The sequence below is a fragment of the Mustela putorius genome, unplaced genomic scaffold, assembly GCF_011764305.1.
Source record: "Mustela putorius furo isolate JIRA1106 unplaced genomic scaffold, ASM1176430v1.1 tig00000224_pilon_pilon_pilon, whole genome shotgun sequence".
NCBI lineage: Eukaryota > Metazoa > Chordata > Mammalia > Carnivora > Mustelidae > Mustela > Mustela putorius.
In genome coordinates, this window is record NW_025421321.1 from 35,401,605 (window position 1) to 35,423,221 (window position 21,617).

Genomic DNA, 21,617 nt, shown 5'->3' on the forward strand with positions numbered 1-21,617 from the left:
TGTAAGAACTTGAATGTTTCTTTGTTTTCCTATCTCCCGACTTTAGAATGTAAGCTCCATGAGGGCAGGGTTTTGTCTGACTTCATTGTCTGAGAATGCACGTTGTAGGTGCTCAATCAATATCCACAGACGGAATGCCTGCATGTATGCATTTTAGGCTTTGTGATCTTAGCATGTGATCTCCAGTTTATACATCTATCCTCATTCCATGCATTTTTCTCATCAATCAAGCACTTCCTATTCTGGAAATGTAAACGCTAATAAATTATGGTACTTGCCTCTTAGAATTGTTTCTGTCTTAATTTTTTCAAGGTTTTATTTAAATTCTAGTGGAATTGTTTTTGTTTTAAATTACTAAAGAAAGAGTAACCTTTGGGGTGCCACTATGGGTATTCATGATCATTATTTTGGTGAACGATGTTTTGTTTTGGATAAATCCATCGCTCCCCTCTTTACAATCCAGTCATGAAGTACTTACTGAAGAGTTATCTCCTTCAAACTCGTGGGACTTTTTTTTTTTTTCCTGTTAGTGCTATAGTTGAATTCTGTTATGTCAGATTTAACATTTAAACCTACTGTTAGCTAATTAATAATAAGAGCATACCATAAAACATTAGATATAAAGTCAAATATGCCAGGCTTGACTCTGCTTCTACTGAGTAGTTCTGCAACTCTGGGCATGAAATTTTGTCCTGTCAAGGCTCAGTTTCTTCATATGCAAAATATTATACTATAATAATAGTATCTATATCACAGGGTTGTTGTGAAGATTAACTGAGATAATCTTCTTATTTACTGACACAAAAAGAACTCAGTAAATGTTAGACTTTACTATTACTACATGGTGTTAGAAAAGAATAGCACACAATTTAAATGCAAATAGTAATTATACTATAGTGTTCTGCATTTTTATTTTATTCTCCTAGAATGCCTGATTGCTTGTGCTAATTTAGCAGTAACGATGTTCAAAACATATGTTTGTTCTTCTAAGAATTAACAATAGACAGACAAGATTATTTGTTGACTTTGGACTGTTTGGATCATTGTAATAAGGTGCCCCATATGTAGAAAATACTATGAATTTCTACAGCTGATTAAAAATATAATTTTCTGAAGAGTCATGGTAAATCTCTTTCCCACAGACACCTTTTAATAAAAAACATAAATTATAAACCTACTGTTATGCAAACAATATTGGCACAACAAGAAAATGATTAAGATGCAGACAGGGTAGGTCAAAAAGACTATAAAAGGATTAATTCACATTGATATATATTAAAACAATTGGTCAAAGTTTAGGTAGCTTTTTAATTTTTGGTGTCCACATATTTAGGACCTATTCAAATCTTATCAAGAGCAAACAGAATTTTTTTTTTTTTAAAGTGGGAGTTCAATAGAAATTACTAGAGCATGTTAAATCACTCTACTGCCGCTATTGTATAAAAAGTGTTTCAAAACAAAGAGAAGAGCAGCTCTGTTTTTAATTTATGGAATAAAGTAACAGCTATTTTCTTCCGTTTTTAGCTTGATCTTTCTCAGATGTGGAACACCTTAAGTGACGCTTTGATTTCTCTCTCTGGCTACCCTATGCTTCTCCCCATGTTTTGAGTCACTGTGGTCTCCTGAACAGCAATTTCTATTGCAAAGTTTAAAAACAAAAAACAAAAAAAAAACGTTAAAAGAGAATTTCATTTGCTCAAACTTCCCAAATGGCTGTTTTGGTATTTTGAACCTGTTATAAACTTGAGTGGGACACCCCATTTGGCAGCAACATGACAAAGTCTTGTCTCCACTTGTTGTTGTGAAACCACACCCATTTAGCCTGAGTTTCCTGACACCTCACTAGGCCCTGAGAACAAATGGAGTCATCCTAAATAGGGTCATGCAAAATAGTAATAAATCACATTTTGACCTGGGTCCTGCCATCATTTTTATGAAGGCACATCTTCTACAATGTTCTCTGTCTCAAAATTTGGAGAAATCTTGAGGGTGTCTCATATCTTCACTCATTATCATGGTCAGTTATCACTGGTCACTACCGCTGCTTCTCCTGGAGTCCCATCAGTCTATTACTAGGCACTGCTACTGCTTCCACCTTCTTCTCTCACAGGAACCCAACTCTGACAAATGGTGAGAAATTTTAGACACTATATCCTGTTTTGAATTGATCTTCATGAGGTACCTGGGTAGCTCAGTTGGTTAAGTGTCTGACTCTTGATTTTTGGCTCAGGTCATTAGCCTACTTAAAATTTCTCTTTTCCTCTGTCCCTCCCCCCACCTACACTTACCCCACACTTGCCTCACTCTCTCTTGAAAAAAAAAAATAAATAAATAAATAATCAGTCCTTACCTCTGATGATTAAATTTAAATGGATGACTCACCTTGCTGGAATTGAATTTTAGGAGGCTCCTCAGTTCCTTTTTGTTCTTAAACTATAGACTTGCTTTGTCAAATTTCCAGAAATATGTAGTTATAAATTGACTTCCCATGCAAACTTATGATGAGATCATTGTTCTGCTTGGAATTATGCATTTTAACAAGTTTTATTAATACCTCATACCTATTATTAATATAATAAAATGTAACATCTAGTCCATGTATTGGTCAGCTAATTTCATAATGATATTGTGTAACAAACCATCCCAGAGCTTAGTAGATTGAAATAACAATCATTTATTCCCATTCATGCATCTGCTGTTGGGCTGGCAGGGAGTCGAGGTGGTTTATTGACTGAACCAGTCAGTGCTCAACTGGGCATGGCTCCAAATTATAGATTGGGTTCAAATCTTCACCATGTGTTTCTCATTCTCCTTGGACTGGTGAACTAGCCAAGGCGTTATTTTCTCATGGTAATGACAGAAGTTCAAGCAAAAAAACTGAACTGTGCAACCCATTTCAAATCTCTGCTCATATACTGCATGGTTGTAGATGATGTTTGCTAATATTCCATAGGCAATATATATAGGTCAAGTTCAAGCTCAATGGGTAGAGAAGCGCACACTCTGCCTCTGGAAGAGGAACAGTGCAGTCATGTGGCAGAGAATGTGGATGCAGGAGTGGTAGAGACTGGAAGCCATAATTCAACTACCATATGTATTAGTGACCTAAGTTATAACATTCACTTAATGATGCATTCTTTATTAGAATTTATGTGGCATAGAGGTACAAAGTACACTAGAGAAAGAATTTCATTTTACTCCATAACAATTCATGGAGTACCTCTTCCATATTATAATACACAAATCAAAAAGTAAAAGTACACATTGTATGCAGAGTACCTAGTACCTGAGAAGATAATGGTGGGAACTAGGTGGAAGCCACTTTCAGTGCCCAGTGGGTCAAAACTTGATGTGATTGTTTGCCCCAATGCCTGTGAGACCTGCACTGGCCAGGGGTCTTCTCATTTTCCTTGAGCATTTCTTGCCTTTTTTTTTTTTTTAAGTTACAAAAGCAACACATATTGAGAAAATCAGGAATGTACCTATGCATAAAAAAGAAAACAAAATATACCCATATGTCCACACTCATAAGCAACCAATATTTGTTCTAACTGAATAAATGGAAAGATAGGTAGAGATCCTGCAGATAGGTAAATAGACAGTAGACTGACTGAACATGGAAGAGTGTTTTGCAATCTTCTACTTAATATATCATGGTTATATTCAATATCAGTAAATACTCTTCTCTAGTATATCATTAATGCTAGTTACCATTCTGTCATATTAATATAGAAAACTTTATTTTTATCAACCTTTGATAAACAGCTTAATGTCACATTTTTGTTATTTAAACAATGTTGCTTTGAACAGGTTATATATCTCTGAACACTCGAGGAAACATTTCCTTTGGATAATGCTAAAAATGAAACCACTTGGGCCAAGGGCCTGTGTGGTTTTTCAGGTTTAATGTGTATTGTGAGATTGCCTATACAAAAGTTTGTGCAATATACACCTCACCAGAGTGCAAGGGGTTATCTCTCCCCCACCCCCTCACCCACCTGGGGCTTTTTAGTCTCTTAAAAATAAATAAATAAAAATCCTTAACTAAGGACTAGTATAATTTGAGGGAGTTTTCTAGGTATCAATAAGCAGAGAGAAAGTAAAAGGATTACCAGTAGTGCTGATTAACAGGGAAGATAGATTTTTCAACAGATTGTCAGGCTAAAATCCAAGGGTATAGTTAAGGTTTCAAAATGGGAGAAACTCTCTAAAGAGAACAGAGATCTGATTATGTGCCAGTAAGGGAAATAAAGGGACTTTCCAATTAGATGTCTGAGATAAATCTCCAGAGGACAGGGAGGACCATGGGATCCCAAATTCAAAACACAACAAGAAGTACATGCACCAGGGTAAAAGACTTTCTAGGACTGGTTGTTAACATATGTGAGGTGGGCAGTAAACAACAAGTGTTGGAGAGGATGTGGAGAAAGGGGAACCCTCTTACACTGTTGGTGGGAATGCAAATTGGTGCAGTCACTTTGGAAAAAAGGGTGGAGATTCCTTAAGAAATTAAAAACAGAGCTTCCCTATGACCCTGCAATTGCACTACTGGGTATTTATCCCAAAGAAACAGATGTAGTGAAAAGAAGGGCCATTTGTACCCCAATGTTCATAGCAGCAATGGCCACAGTCATCAAACTGTGAAAAGAACCAAGATGCCTTTCAATGGACGAATGGATAAAGAAGATATGGTCCGTATATACAATGGGGTTTTATGCCTCCATCAGAAAGGATGAATACCCAACTTTTGTATCAATATAGATGGCACTGGAAGAGATTATGCTGAGTGAAATAAGTCCAGCAGAGAGAGTCAATTATCACATGGTTTTGTTTATTTGTGGAGCATTAGAAATAACACGGAGGACATGGGAAGAAGGAGAGGAGAAGAAGGGAGTTGGGGGAAATTGGAGGGGGAGAGGAACCATGAGAGACTGTGGACTAACTGAGGGTTTTGGAGGCAAGGGGGTGGGAGGTGGGAGGTGGGGTAAGCCTGGTGGTGGGTATTGTGGAGGACATGTATTGCATGGAGCACTGGATGTGGTGCATAAACAATGAATTCTGGAACACTAAAAAGAAATTTTAAAAATATATAAATATATTTATAAAATATATAAATTTTTTTTAAGTTAAAAAAAAAAAAGATATGTGAGGTGGGGAACGCTGGGAAGCAAGTCATTCCAAACGGAAGAACAACTCTGTGCCAGGCAACGTGAATGTGTATATCCAGCCCTGCCCTCCAAAAACTATAACTCTATGGCTAGCTTCAGATGTGGAAAGACGTTCAGCCATCAAACTGTGCAAATGGAAGTAGGTTTACAGGTAAAAAGCACAGCTGTCAAGGCATGTAGGGCAAATCTATGATGTGGCACTGAGGCAATGGGTCAATTTGATTAATAGGAAAACAAAGCCAAACTGGCTTACTATCTACATTTTACAGCCTTGCAACAAACACAAGTTAATACTCAGTATTAATACAAGTTAATAATCTAGGTGTACCAACCTGATTTTTGAAGGTGGTAAAACGATAAACTCAGTATCATATCACAGTTTTTTTTTTTTAAGATTTATTTATTTATTTATTTGAGAGAGAGAGAGAATTAGAGAGAGAGAGCATGAGAAGTGGGAGTGTCAGAGGGAGGAACAGACTCCCTCCTGGGCAGTGAGCCCCATGCGGGACTCGATCCCCTGACTCCAGGATCATGACCTTTGCCGAAGGCAGTCGGTCAACCAGCTGAGCCACCCAGGTGGCCCTCATATCACAGTTTTAAGAGCTGTGGAGAGTGGGACTATTAGTAAGGCTGGTTTGTGGTGGTCTGGATGGGGCTAGGAGAATATTCTAAAACAAATTCTGGCAACTAAAATGGAATCTGCCTTACCAGTCAATTTGCTATCAAGAATACTTTGATTTGAATGCTAAAGTCACAGTTTTAGTATCTTAGGGAAGTGCCTAAAATTAGGGCATTCTTCTAAATTGAGAATGTGCTCATTTGTATGGGATCAAAGATCAAAGAGCTCTTTTCTAAAAGCTGGGTTTGAAGGCACAAAACTTAACTTTGCAGGGCTCCTGATTAACAAAAGATGCTGGCATAATTAATTTTATTTGTATAGCACTTTTATTGATTTCTATACTCAATGACATACAGAAAATAGGTGATAAAACCCCCATTGAAATGGATGAGGCAATCATCAGTCATGCACACGAAGTGGTCAGGGTCTCTTAGAATACACAGCGGTGTCAGGCTATAGTTGCCATGTCCTGATTACCAGAGCAAGACCTTTCTCTTCTACCCTGGATAAGAAACCTGGTCATGGGTATTAAGGAGGGCACTTATTGCATGGAGCACTGGGTGCTATACACAAACAATGAATCATGGAGCACTACATCAAAAGCTAATGATGTACTGTATGATGACTAACAATAATAATAATAATAATAGTAAAAAGAAAACCTCATATCTGTTTTTCAGAAAATTTGACATTCTGGGTAATTCAAATTACTGTTTAAACTCCCAAATCATTTGGTTTTATTCTTTATTGCTGAAAATCTTTTTAAAACTCTTTGTAGTATGTCCATTTTCTTGTTTTAGTTGTCAAGTCTAATGATTGTATTAGAATCTTTGATGCTCATACTGATGGAACAGATAATCAGTTCTTATCATCCTAAGTTGTAGTTTAAAGATGATGCAGGAAATTGAGCTAAAAAACACACTGAACCCTGTAGCTTACACTTGAGGATTCTTAGGTTCTCTGCTGTAAAAGAAAAGGGGCTAGATTTGCTTTTTTCACTCTTCTTCTATCCTAGGTACCTACTAGATGTCTGACAGGAGAGAAGTACTCATTGAATGTTGGTTGAATGAAAAAATAAATACTCTATACATGATCTTTGGAGTATTGTTGCTTGTTATTGAGGTCTTTCTCCAGAATGTCAAGTAAAATAATGGAAAAAAGAGACGTAGGAAGGCAGAGAAAAGAGGCAGGAAGGAGGAAAAGGAAAAACCAAAAAAAGAAGGAAGGCAAAAGAATGGAAAGAAAGAATTAGGAAGGAAAATGTAAAAAAGTAAGAAGGAAAAAAACAGAGAAATTAGAAAATTCTGGGATCTCAAGTATTGATTTGACTTAAAAGAGGCACTAATTCATTTAATTAATATTTGTGTCCATTGAGATCTAAAATTACATTAATCAACTTTCTTGTCCCTGTTTCTATCTCCATGTCTTTCTCTGAAAAGAGAATAAGAGATCCCCATTTTGTACCTTCTGGTGCAAAATCCAGACCTCTGAGGTGCACCGGTCACATCATGCCCTAGCCACTGGGATCTTCCAGAAGGAGACTCACCAGTCTCACCACTATGGGCTTCTCAGGGATTGATGGCTGTGGACAGACTTCCAGGCTGAGCTTTTCTCTGTGCTCTCTTTCCTGACCATCTGAGTGGTTTCTGACTAGTTTGGCATGTTGCTAGTTAAAATTCATTCTTTTATAAAACCGAGTATCCACTTAGCTCCTCTCCTCTGAACTTTCGTCATTCATTATTAACAATGAAAGCCAAAGTGCATGAAACAAGTTCAGCCCTATCTGTTTCTGGCATGAAAGTGATGTCTTGGCATATTAGTGGGACACGGCTCTATCTTACATAAAATGATGCCCGGGCCCACAACAAAGGCGCCGTCTCTCAGCGCCTAATAGGATCACCTACTTCAAATGTGAAACTTCCTTCTTTGAAATATTTGTTGAGATTTCCTAAACCTATGAAAATTCTCGAACTCAAACAAAACCTTCTAGGCTTCGGTGCAAGCTCCGGCTCTAAAGAGCTTTCTGTTCTATAAACCGGTTATTGGATCTGGGTCCCAAGCCTGGGCAGATGGGGGAAGTGTGGGGGCGTCAGGGGAGGAAGAGCTGGCTTTCCACTTTCTCTTTTTGATACAAAAAATAAAAGTCATCTGGTTTTGACTGCAGAAAATGAATCATATTAAGCATTTTAAAAGCACTATTCTTTTTGTGAGACCTAATTTCAGACCGATTAACACTTTAATATGAAACAGAAGCACATCATTTCATTAGGAGACAAAATAAGGCCTCTCAGCTACCATATGTTGTCTCTTCTTTTGCAAGGAAAAAAAAAATAGGAAAAAAAAGAAAAAAAATCTTTGAAACCTTAGATTGTAGATTTGAGCCACAAGAGGAAATGTAAATTTGGCACCACTATCCATTCCAGGTGAGCAGACTCTACACTGCAAAGTTCCACAATCATAGATTTCTTTTTTTGGCAATGCTCATATTCACTCCATTCAGTAATGAAGGACCTGGTCGCTGCCCTAGAAAGCTGATGGGCAAATATTCTTTTGTGAAGAGAGAAATCAAAAGGATCTTTCAGTGTGTTCTTCTTAAGAATGTCTATGCTGATACAAAGAGCAAAGAGATACTTTGTACCCCTGATTTCACAGATTACTTATTTATTAAATAGATGAAACAAAATTATAGCTGTCCCTTTTCAATATTTAAATTTTTTTAATGATAATGCCTTTAAAATGCACAGAACATGAATGCAGGAGCTGGTGTGATAGGAGAGAGCCTTATTGCACATAATTAACAGACACATAATGTCTGGTAACTAGTAATTTCCTTCTAGCTGAGTAAGGAAATAATTTAATCATGTTGATCAAATGAATCCCAGGAGCCCAGTGTAACATTATGCCTTAAAAAAAAAATCTACATTAACTGATAAAAGACTACTTGGTTAAAAAAAATATATATAACATGGTTTCCAACCTTGTTTAGGTATCTTTAATAGTATTCAAAATGCAAGCCTGATTTTAGTAATTGCCTTAATCTGACATTTCAGGAACACTGTTTTCCAATGCAGGCTGAAGCTACAAATATTGGCATAATATACTTTTCTAGAACTGACTGAAACCTAAGTGTTGCAAGATGTATACTTTCCTCACCAACGAAAACGGTTCCCCTACCCCTGCTTAAAAGAGTGTGTATGGGGTATGAAGAGGGGGTGTGTGGCAGGGGAGTGGTTAGACCACACATCTACTTTCTTTTTTTAAGACTCTCTTTCCTAGAATAGCATCCAATATTCAACAACTAAATATAAACCCTCATTGCTCTTCTGTAAATTCCAGCTTAATATTCAAAACAGGCCAGGGAGAAGTTTTTATTCCATATCATTCCCCCAGACAAATTTCTCTTCAATAGAGTCTATCCTCGTCCTGATAGACTGGTGTTTCCTTTTTTTGAAATCTTTTGTGGTCTTTCCCATTGTTCTTCGGAAACTACTTAAAAAGGCAGCAAGCCACTTTCCTGCTATCTGAAGTCAGCTCGCTGTAATGAGGTGATATAATTTAACACTTACCATAATACATTTTATCCATCTATTGTTTGCTAAATAATTCTGGCAATAACACTTTTATTCTTTCCATACTTCTTCAGGGCAATGCTGGGGGAATAATATTTTTACTGCAGTGATTGATGATAGCCCCCATGAACGGAGGTTATTGATAAGCATCAGGAAGATCGGAGGGGGGTGGGCAGGGAAAGCGTCCTGAGGCTTCTGCTGCGTGGAAAGAACATCAGGGATCAGAGGGTTAATACCATTTTATGAGGTTGTAAAAATCTACCCCAAGATTCTTGTGTTAGCAATATTCTTTGTGTAAGATGTATGTTATTAAAACAAGTAGCAGCATCTGAATTAAAGTGACAGTATGATGGATGACTACTGAAGGGGAATCGGAGCCGTTTGCAGCATTTTGGGCTAGATGTGGGAATTCTGCCTCAGAGGCAAGGAGCTTGGCAGACACATTGATTCCGGGCTGACGCATGTTCATAAATATGCCCCCAGAGAGGTGTGGCCTAGCAGAATTTACAAAATTATGTTCATGAATTATTTAACATTTATTTATGGATGCTATATTTAAACAGTATTTGCCAAGGCGAATGGACCATAGCTTACAGAGTGATCTTTAGATAATGCAAATTCTGCACAAGGCAGAGGTGGCGGGTGCCTTGCCCAGTGATGCTAAGCCTATCAAAACTACATTAGAGGAGATGAGTCCAGCAATGACAGAGCTGCCCTGCTGAGACTCAAGGTGTTTCCCTGATGTAGCCGAGGCCCAGATAGATCTTGGGGAAGAAAAGAGGTCAAGGAAGATTTTCCCTCTTGGGGAATTCAGTTACATCAAAAGACAAGATTGTGTTAGTGCTGATTCAAATTTTAAGACAATAATGAAATTATTTATTTATAACGACACCTTTAAGAATTGTAGGATGTAATGTTACCTTTTTGATATTGAAAAGAAGAAAGGAGAATATTTAGGAATTCCCATAACATAGGCACCTCTCTAATCATGCTGAGTGCTACGGTCAAACATATGAGGGAGTGAAAGTTATGACAGATAAATACATAGTTTAGAGCCATCTGATTTGGCATGGGGCATATGGCAAAGATCCTCGTGATCACCAACCATTCTATCTGCTCCCTCTACTCTTCCTTCTCCTTGCTGGTAACTGCGGCTTTGTGGTTCGTTCTTGCCAATGAAACGGAAGTGGAAGTGGCATGTGTTACTTCTATAGCTAAGACCTTCCAGATTTTCAGTTGTCTCTTTTTTCCTGTCTTGGTAATTGAAGAGACCAAAAATTTCAGGAAGTTTAGCTATAAGATGTTGGAGTCTCCCAACAGCCCTGATCCTACGTGTCTGCTTGGAGCTGAGCCCTGTCCACCTGTTTGGGGTGAGTTGTGTAACTGAGAAATTGTGGTTGGGTTGGGTGAAGCCACTGAGATAGGGGGGTTGCTCTCTCTCTGGAGTGTTACAAAGACAATCTTAACTCATGCACTAGATCAGAGCTCTTCAAGCCATCTTACTTGATGAAATAAGATGCTTATGTTAGAATGTAAATCAGTACACTACTCACTTCCAGAAATTCTTACCATGGGAAGACATCAGCTAAACTAAATGCTTGGTGACATAGTTGATTTGTTTTCTGACACAAGCACCTTAACTAATCATACCTGATAAGAAATAGTTCCCAGACATGCTCTGAGAAGCCCTACAGTGGACAATGGCATATGTTCTCAGGTAGTTCCATTTCATATTTCATTGTTTTACATGGATGATTGACATGTTTTGATGTTTCTTTTGCCTTTTGTTAGGCCCAAGCCCTTCCATCAAGGCCAAGGGAGACTCACACAAGGAAAGAATAGTGCAATCTGAAATGGACGAGATAATTTTTTTCAGGAGACTGCTTTACAACTTTGCCTTTCAGCTGATTTGAAACCCACATCTCACCTGAAAAAGAAACAAAGCTACTCTTTTCCATTTCTACTCCTCTTATAAGATCACCAGTATTTTCCTCCTCCAGCAGAATCACTATAAATGTAATAACCTGACCAATGGCATTATCAGAGAATCCACAGCTAATCAAGCCAGGAAGCTAGCAATACCTAGAAAAAATAAAGCAAATAATCTGATTTTATCAATTCCAGAAAAGACTCAGCAGCAATCAAGAGAGGCAAGACAAGGGGATTAAGTTATATTCCAAAAAGGGGAAAACAGAAAAAACAAAAAAACAAACAAAAGAAAAAAACTGTAAGTATATATATTGACAAAAGACTCTGAACAAGTTCATACTCATCAGTCAATACAAAGGTTAGAAATTAAACCAATAACTTGACTGTCATGTGTTTTAACTATCATTTAAGCAAATATAAAAGCTACGGTTGTGATCAACAAATTGTGTTTACATGGTCCAAATGTAGATTTTGAGTGTGATGCTGTTTTCAGTCTTTGTCTGATTATGAATTCCCTCAGGTTGGCATATGAGTAAGCATGTACACACACACACACACACACACACACACATACACACACACGTATTTATTTCAATACCTAGTATAGTTATAGAACTTGCTAAAAATTTAACCAATGAATGGGTGCCTGGGTGGCTCAGTTGGTTAAGCAATTGCCTTCAGCTTGAGTCATGCGTGATCCTGGAGCCCCAGGATCCAGTCCCGCATCAGGGTCCTGGCTCCACAGGGAGTCTGCTTCTCCCTCTGACCTTCTCCCCTTTCAAGCTCTCTCTCACTGTCTCTCTCTCAAATAAAAAAAAAAAAAATCTTAAAAAAATAAAAGAATTTAACCAATGACTGAATGAGTGAATAAATTTGTGAATTTATGTGTATTATCGAACAAGCAACTATTGGAAGAACTAACAAAGCTAATAACAGATGATTAACTATGGTTAACTATGATTCTTCTCAAGAATGGTAGTGCTTACAATCCAGCAATTGCACTATTAGGTATTCCTCCAAAGGATACAAACGTAGTGATTCAAAGGGGCACATGCACCCCAGTGTTAATAGCAGCAATGTCCATAATAAACCAAATACGGAAAGAGCCCAGATGTCCATGGACAGATGAGTGGATAAAGAAGATGTGACACATATATTTATGTAACACACATATTTCATATATGTAATATATATGATGGAATATTACTCAACCATCAAAAAGAATGAAATCTTGCTATTTGCAATGATGTGAATGGAGCTAGTGGGTTATGCTAAGTGAAATAAGTCCGTCAAAAATAAATACCATATGATCTCAGATACATGTGGAATTTAAGAAACAAAACAGATGACACAGGGAAGGGAAGGAGAAGTAAGATAAGATAAAAATAGGGAGGCAAACCACAAGAGATGCTGAACTCTAGGAAACAACCTGAGGGCTGCTGGAGGTGAGGTACATGGGAGGATAGGGTAATTGGGTGATGGGCATTAAGGAAGGCACTTGATGTAATGAGCACTGGGTGTTTCATGCAGCTGATAAATCACTAAGTTCTACTTCTAACACTAATAATACAATACAATACAATACAATACAAAATAATAGAATTTAAATAGAATTTAAATAAACAACAAACAAAAAAGAATGGTACTAGCATCCTCTAGTTAAAGAACTCTAGATCTTTAACCAGACTTTTGAATCAAACAGTATATGAAAACTCCAGAGAATTCTGTGGCTTGGTCTCAAGTATTGACTTTTAATAGACTGTTCATAAAATTTTTTAGGATTTTCAAGGGGTTTGGTAAGAAGTTGCTAGAGAACGAAGGATAGATAAGTGCCCAGACATATAAGAAAACACATTGTTTTTGCCTTATCCCTAGCCCTTTAGAAAGCAGAGCCCGAGGCAAGGATTAGAGTGCTTATCCCATATACATGAGAGGCAGAAAAGCTCATGGTGAAGGAGAGGGAAAAAGAGAAGCAAAGCAAGGATAGATGCATAGCAATGCAATGCTATGAGTAACTGAGTTGACATCTGCTTCCCAGTGAACTGCACTGACACAGCAGGTTCTTCAGCATGTCTCCTAGGCACTCAGAAGAAACTGAACCTCAGAAGAGACCCTGGAGGGAAGAAAATAAAGCGAACCTACTTGCCTCACTCCCCCACAGTCTTCTTTTATTCACTGATCAAAGTTGACACTGGAAAGCTACCTCCCCACACTTCTGGATTGTGTCCTTCACAACCTAGGACACAACCAGCCAAATCCCCAGCCTCTGGATGTGGCATTTCATCCAAGTTTAGAAGTGGGGAGGTGTCTCAGCACTGATAGGGCTTGGCATGTGGGGGAGAGGCCATGCATTCTTGGGACTTCGACTGAGACTATCGCCAACTTGGGGAGCCCAGCAAAGTCATCGAGGGTACAGGGGGCCGAGAGGAAAGTTAACACCTCTTTAGAGAAATGGGCAGTGAGCTCTGCACACATCTCTAAGGCTTAAAATATATTCATATGGAAAGATTCTAAGGCAACAATGTTATTGGCGATATTTTCCACAGTGAATACTCTCCTTGTCATGCCCCCCACCCCACCTAGGCTCAGTGTTTACCCCACCCATGTTTCCCACTACATTCCTTTCTTTGTGAGGTGTGATGCTCAAAGCTGGGCATGCTCAGTAGCCAGTGGTCATTGTTCTTGGAGGAATGTTCTCTTTTCCCAGGTGCTGAGCACAAATACAATCTTTTTTCTACAGCCCTCCCTCCATCTTCTCCAACCGGATGTCTCTTGCTTTGCTGCACTAACATCCTCCTATTTTTTGTTCCCATATCTGTCACCTTCCCCTATGCCCATAATTACTTATGTGTATTTTATCTATCCCACTTAACTGTTAGTTCCTTGAGAGCCTAAACCAGGAAGGACAGTGAAATCTAGCTGAGTAAGTTTGATTTTGGTGTCTGACAAAGCTGAGTTCTCTGGGCCTCATTTTCTCTGCCTGACTTTCTGAGTCTTATCTTCTCTTATGTAAAATTGCAGTAGTTACACCCATTTGGTTCTAGTGCAAAATAAAGGTCAATCTCCTGTCCTCCCTCTCCTAAGACCAATGCCGTGTGTGGCTAGTGGAAGATGTGTTTTCTGATTTGTGTAATGTTGGTGAGTATGTGTAGTACTTACTATATGCCAGGCACTGTTCTTAGCACTTATAAGAGTATTTTTGTCTAATTCTATTAGGTAGGTATAATTTTAATCTCCCAAACATTTGCACAGCACTGGGTACCTGCCAGACACAGTTCCAAATGCTTAACATATATTAATTATTTTAATGTATATAACAGAACCATGAGGTTAAAACTGTTATCATCATCCCCAGTTTCCAGGTGAGAAAACTGATACACAGACAGGTTAAATATTTTGCTCAAGGTTATATATCTTGTACCATCTGAGTATGGTTCCAAGCTGATTCTATATAGTGTGATTTAGTATATTATAAAATACCTTAAAAGTAAATAACTCTCTTATAACTTACAGAGTTCTTATTACTATTAGATAAATAATAGTGATCTTGAAATTCCTCAGTCTAGGACCAAGACGTCTTTGTATCTACCACTTGGCTCAATAGATCAGTTTTAAGTTATGGCAGCCTAGATGGCAGGAGTCAATTAGAAAAAGTCGCCAGCACTAATTACTACCCAAGAATGATATAACGTCTGCACAAATACAAGGGAAAAGAGAGGTAACACTTGCTTTTGAAACTATTTTCATTACATATCCTACTGTTGTTCATATCCGTATACTGCAGTATCTTTCTTCCTAGAGATTTCTCACTTTCACGGGCAGTTCTTGGGTTATTCCACAGACCTTACCAGGGTTGATTCTGTGTGTGCGTGTGTGCATATGGAAAGGTGAAGATAAAATAAAATTCTCTAGTCCATAAAAAGATATAGCCACGAGAATAATAAAAGTAAGAGAACATTTTCACAATAAAGTGCCCTGCTAGCCTTGCAAATGAATAGAGATTGGGACGAGTCCCAGGTCACCATGATTTCATGAAACATCAAAGAATGTTCGTACAATGTCGAGCACATTCCAATATCCAGAGAACAAAAGTAAGCACATATTAAAAAATCTGAAGAATTGAATTTTTAGTTAAGGCCTCCGTGGAATCAGATAAATTTCCCATATCATCTCTTTCTTCCCATTCTTCCCCTCAGGCAACAGTATGAGACCCTAACGTAAACCTAACCTTGTCATCATCTTAAAGGATATACTGTTCTTCCACTTATGCCATATTTCATACAGTTTTTAGCTCTGAGCAAAAATGGTTCACATTCCAGGGAAATGTTATTTTGGCATTATCAGGGCCCATCAGAGGGGTTGTTTAGCTCAGGTGAGACCAGAAGAATTAGGAAAGCCCTAACTTAACACTCTTCCTTTTGGGTTAGAACAGATATTAATCAAGTCTGACCTCTTACAAAGGAAATAATCCCCTTCGACATGGCATGCATTTTTCCTACCCTGGGGTATTTCCTCTTAGTTTTGGTATTTATGTATTTGAAAGAGATGTTAGCATAGGTGGTATTAGTTTTAAGAGGTCACATTTTCCCCCTGAACCAAATTCTAATGCAAAAACAAAACAAAACAACAAAAACCCCCGCAGCTCTCTGATAAGGATACTGCCTTTCATTCATCTCACCAAGGTCTAATTATCCTTGGATGACAAGGATACAGGTACACTCCCATGTGATGAACTCTCATTCTTTTTCATCTTTTCCCGTTGTGGGTTTCAGCCAGTTTCCCTCTCAGTAAGCTGTGCCTTTGGCAAAACTGTGGGGCAGACAGGAAGCAGGGGCCAGACCCAACTATCCCAGGCTCTGCCTTTAGCAAGTGAAAACAAAGGCTCATTCTGCAAGTGTTCTTGGTCGCTTTGAGCACCACCTTACCCATTTTCAGCAATCACCAGCCTGGACTTTCTATTCCCATTAATTGTGTTAATAAAAAGCCCACTGCCTTTTTGAGACTAACATTGTATTTGTCTAGATGCTTTATTCCATCAATTTTTTGTAAGACAAAAATTTGCTTAATAGAGCAGTTTTGAGAGGTAGACCTAGAGATAAAAGAACCACCATTTTCATTAAAAATTAATTTGGGAGACAAACAAGAGAACTAGAAGGCTCAAATTCACTTGAAACTAGCAACAGCATGTGAGCAAGGCACGTAATTTGGGGAAGAAAGATTGAATTGGTCCCATCTTAGATTCTTTTGGACTCTAAGTAATAAGTTGTGAAAAATTATGATTAGTTTTAGAAAACACTTAATCTAAAATTTTGAACATGGATTTTCCTCAGTTCATTATAGGATTTTCATCTATGAATTTATCCAAAAGCATATCCTGATAAAATTGTATATAAACTACATACACAAGTTGTGTGAGAAAACACATAAATTTATGTGTCTATTTCCATGTTTAAATTCATTATAATATTCAGGTGTGGATAATATTACATTTCTTTAATATTTTACTCCCCATTAAGTCTTGCCTTAAAGCATGGCAACTTTGTTTGAAGAGAGAGTATTCTAGGACCGAATATTCCAAGAGGCAGGAGACTGATGAGTGAATCAGTTGCCTGGCCAGTTAAGGGCTACATTGGAAATGGCACAGTGTCACCTCCACCACCTTGGATAACAAAAGCAATCATATTGCAGGAAGTTTGGAAGATGTGGTCACCTTGGAAAACAGGTTTTTAAAGGTGATGTTAGGCCTTAAAAAATAACAGCATATTAATTTTTTTCTCAGGGAAAATTCCAGATATCCAGGATACAAATTCCTATTGATCTTTTGGGAAGCTAAAGGGGAAAATAGACCAATTTTTTCTGCAGTAAATCTATAGCCAGAAGAGGAGCCCCAGTTATTTTCTCAAAGGATTTCATCTGCCTTTAATGTCACTATCTTGTCATGCCTGTTCATTTCAGCAGTTAATACGGTAACCTTAGGAGCTAGATTTGTAAATCATTCACTCCAGTGTCTCCCAAATGCCTAACTTCCTCACCCCTCTCTCAGTGATAGTGGTAGGGTCCCAATTTGTCTCCCAATTACTTCCTAGCAGAGGTAGTGAATTGACATACTGTTCCACAATAAGTTGGGTTAAGGAGAAATCATCCAATTTCCTCTCCCCTTCACTTTACAAATAGAAAACCTAAGACAACATGTCTTTCCAGGGATAATAACACCTAGACTAGAACCAAGGCTTGAATCTACTAAATATGAGTCTGACTCCCAGTTCATTGCTTATTCCAGCAGCATGAAAGTTACATGTATTCACTGAGATAGGTAAGGAAACGAGAACCTCATCATCATACCCCCATCCTTGCTCTCTGTGGACCACTTGTCTGTACTCCCATCATGGCAGCAGGTAGTGTGCTTGGAAAACAAAAACATTTCAAGTGCCCTCCCTAGGAGGTCATGTATCCTACAGACGCTAAAGAGCTCCAGGATCTCCATGTGGGATTCTCCTACCTAGAAGAGGTTAGGAGGCTAAAACCACAGAGAAAGCAAGGACCCAATCTGCAAAGAGGAGAGAGGAGTTCCGTACTAGAAGATTTATAGGTTGGTGGACTACGTGCAATGTTTCCCAGTGAAGAGGGTCAGGGAGCACAGAGGGCTTAAATGGTGAAGAAAAGAGCAACAGGTCCACACCTAAAATTTCCAGGCCAGGGTAAGAATACAAATGGAGGACCGTAGACTTATAAGCAAATATTTAAAGGATTTAAAGCAAGTTAACAAACTGTTAAATAAGCTATATTTCCTTCTCAAAGCTCTCAAACCTTGACATATGTTCATTTATAATAACAAAAAATAAAGAATAAGGTTAGTGTTTTTATATCATTGAAAGTTGGCAAAATATGAAAGACTACTGTATTCAATTATTGCACGTGTCTTCATATTCTAATGATGGGACAATGATGTTGGATGATTAATAAAACTAAGGAATAAATGATTCATAAATTATTACATATTTTCCATAAAATATATTTCTTACCTTCATCTCAGCAAAATCACTGATTGTGTTACTACATCAAGATTTTTGCATAATTTATGTGCTACTGACAATAATGCCAAATTTGACAAATTCTTGTCTCACTGTAGTTATTAGAGCCTTCTATTCATTTCAGTTTTAGAAATTTCACTCTGCTGTAGTAGTAGCATCTTGAATTGCCAATAAAATTCTTGAATCAACACGTAGAAGAATTTTATATATCATGTTTGAATATTTAAATGAACTGCTTATGATAAATTAGCATTATAAAAAGATCATTATAAATTATTTTAGCTTCTTCATATAAGTTATTAAATTACATTACAATTTTACCACCTCTTAAAATAACATCTAGATTTATACACTAATAGAAGGAATTTATATTATATTTCATGCATGTAACATGCAGTTACATATACGTACACACACATAGAGACATACACATACACACACACTTAAGAAAATTATGAATTGTTTCATGCTGCAAAATGTTCCACACCCATCATGCACAATTCTTGCAAATACTGCACTATTTTTCCCAAACCTAAGTTGGAGGAATTGGAAATTGGAAAACAAAGAGAAGCAAAAAAATGGATACATGGAAATAATACTTTGTTATGCAAGAATCTATTGCATTCATGCTATCTTGGAGGAAGGATTTGACAAGTTAATTAATTTGTCTCTTCTCTCACTAAATGCTTTAGTTGCTTAAATAGTCCTTGCACTCGATGCAGTGTCTGTCTCTGAAGTCAGCAACAGCACCACCCACAAGCCTTCTTAGCATTCAGATGAAGCTGCCTTTTGTTTTAAAGACATAAGAAGATAGATACGGAGAAGCGTTTCTCCCCCTGGGGCTTTAACCGTGGTGGTTAGAGCAGTGATGTTTAGGATCATGCTGAGCTCATACTGGACATCAGATCTGGAGTGACAGAAGGCTCCTGAGCTCCTGAACATGTGTGTGTTTATAATATGCAGGCCCCTCTGAAGAGTGGAGTTCAGGGCCCTCTTTCCAGGGACCCAGCATACTATCTAGGATGGTTTGGCCCTCCCCACACCTCATTATTCACTGTCTCTGCTGCCTTATCTCTCCTGCTCCAAATCTTTCTCATTTCTCTTAGTTCTCCTCTCCACAATGCACTGTGTTCCTTCTCTCTGTTTTTCTTTTTTTCCTTTTTTTCTCCCTTCCCTTTTCCTTTCTTCCTTTTGGCATTGAAATTTCTTTTTTAAGTAAATTTTCTCAGAAGTACATAGCACATGGTTTCTTAAAATTTATATGTGTGTGTGTTGGGGGGGTGGGTAATAAACAAAATCCAAAAGAGAACATATAAATGTATATTCATTCCCTTTACGCTCCCCCAATACACATCCTTCCTATAGGAAATCCCTTTTAAGACTTTAGTTTTTATATTTCTGGGTCATGTTCTATACATTTAAAAATTATAACATTTTTGAAACAGATATAAACAACTAGATACATATTGTTTCACAATTTATTTATTTTTCACTCAATAATAAATTATGGATTTGTCTCCATGTCAGTATATAAACATTTAATTTGTACATAGTATTTCATATTGTGAATGTACTATTTATTTAACCATTTCTGACAGTTGCTAACATAGATTGTTTTCAATTTTTGGTATTATTAGACACTGCAATAAATACACTTGGACATTAATCTTTATGTACTTGCGTGTATATAAAGATGCATGACTAAATTTGGAGTGTATGATTAAAAGAGTATTTTAAAATTTAATAGATCCACAAAATATATTTCTAGAACTCTTGTGTACTCCAACCACCAATATAGGAAAGCTTCCCCGCCACACAGTTTTCCTAAAACTATGTTATCAAATCCCATTTAAATTTTTTTCGTCATTTACAGACTAAAACTAACAAAAGAGAGATCATCTATTGTCCCGATGTTTATTTTTCTGAGTCTCCAATGAAATTTAGCTTCTTTTCCTGTTCATCACTTATTTCTTAAAAACTCTTTAAGATATCAGGGATTAAACTGGGCTATAAATGTAATAAATAGTTTTATTCCTGTGCTTTATCCATCTATACACTACTTATGTCACAAATCGTTCTCTCACTCTATACTTTGTTTTTACAGTTTATTTTTTTAAAGATTTTACTTATTTTTCAGAGAGAGAGAGCACACAAGCAGAGGGAGGAGCAGGCAGAGGGAGAAGCAGTCTCCCAGATAAGCAAGGAACCCAATGTGGGACTTGGATCCCAGGACCCTGGGATCATGACCCAAGCTGAAGGCAGACACTTATCCCACTGAGTTACCCAGGCGTCCCTATAATTTGTTTTTATTCTTTATTTATAAAGTATATATTTTTTAATTTTTTTATAAACATATATATTTTTATTCCCAGGGGTACAGGTCTGTGAATCGCCAGGTTTACACACTTCACAGCACTCACCACAGCACATACCCTCCCCAATGTCCATAACCCCACCCCCTTCTCCCAAACCCCCTCCCCCCAGCAACCCTCACTTTGTTTATAATGTATATTTTTAAATAGAGATTTTTACTTTGTACATGGTCTAGTCTGCCAACTTCATCTTTTATGGCTTATGATCATGATGGAATTATATCTTGAGGGAAGATATAATCTACCACAGTAATATAAAATCTTTATTTTCTTCTGGCAAATTTAATATTTTACACTATGTTTATCAGAAATTTATTACACCCAGAATGCATTACAGAGATTAAACATTATTATATTTTAGATTATATGCAACTGTGACAATATTTCATTAAATCCTATACCTCCTGATTTAAAATGACTCCTATGACATTAAATTACCATATTCTGGGTCCCCTATTTTGTCCCATTGATCTGTTGGTTAATTAATATTGTTTTAATTATGAAAATCCTATGATTTATTTTAACATCTGAAGATGTTCTCCCTCTAATTTTAGTTTTTATTCCAATTAAAAAAATTTTTTTAATTCCAATTTTTTTTTCTTTACTGTTCTTGCCTGTTTGCTTCTTAAAATACACTTTGGGATCAATTTTTCATGTTAGTAATGTTTCCATTAGGTTTTTTACATTGAAATTGCATTGAATTTATAGTAGTTTAGCTTACATTTACATCCTATAATATTTATTATATCACTCATTTTACACTGAGATATATGGGATACCAGGTCAGGTTTTATGCAGTTCAGGAAGTTTTATAAATTTTTTCCATATTGTTCTTACACATCATCAAATGTATCCCTATGTATGTTATAGCTTTTGTTACTATTATGAATTGAGTCTTACAGATTTTGTTGCTTCAATAACTTGAGTCT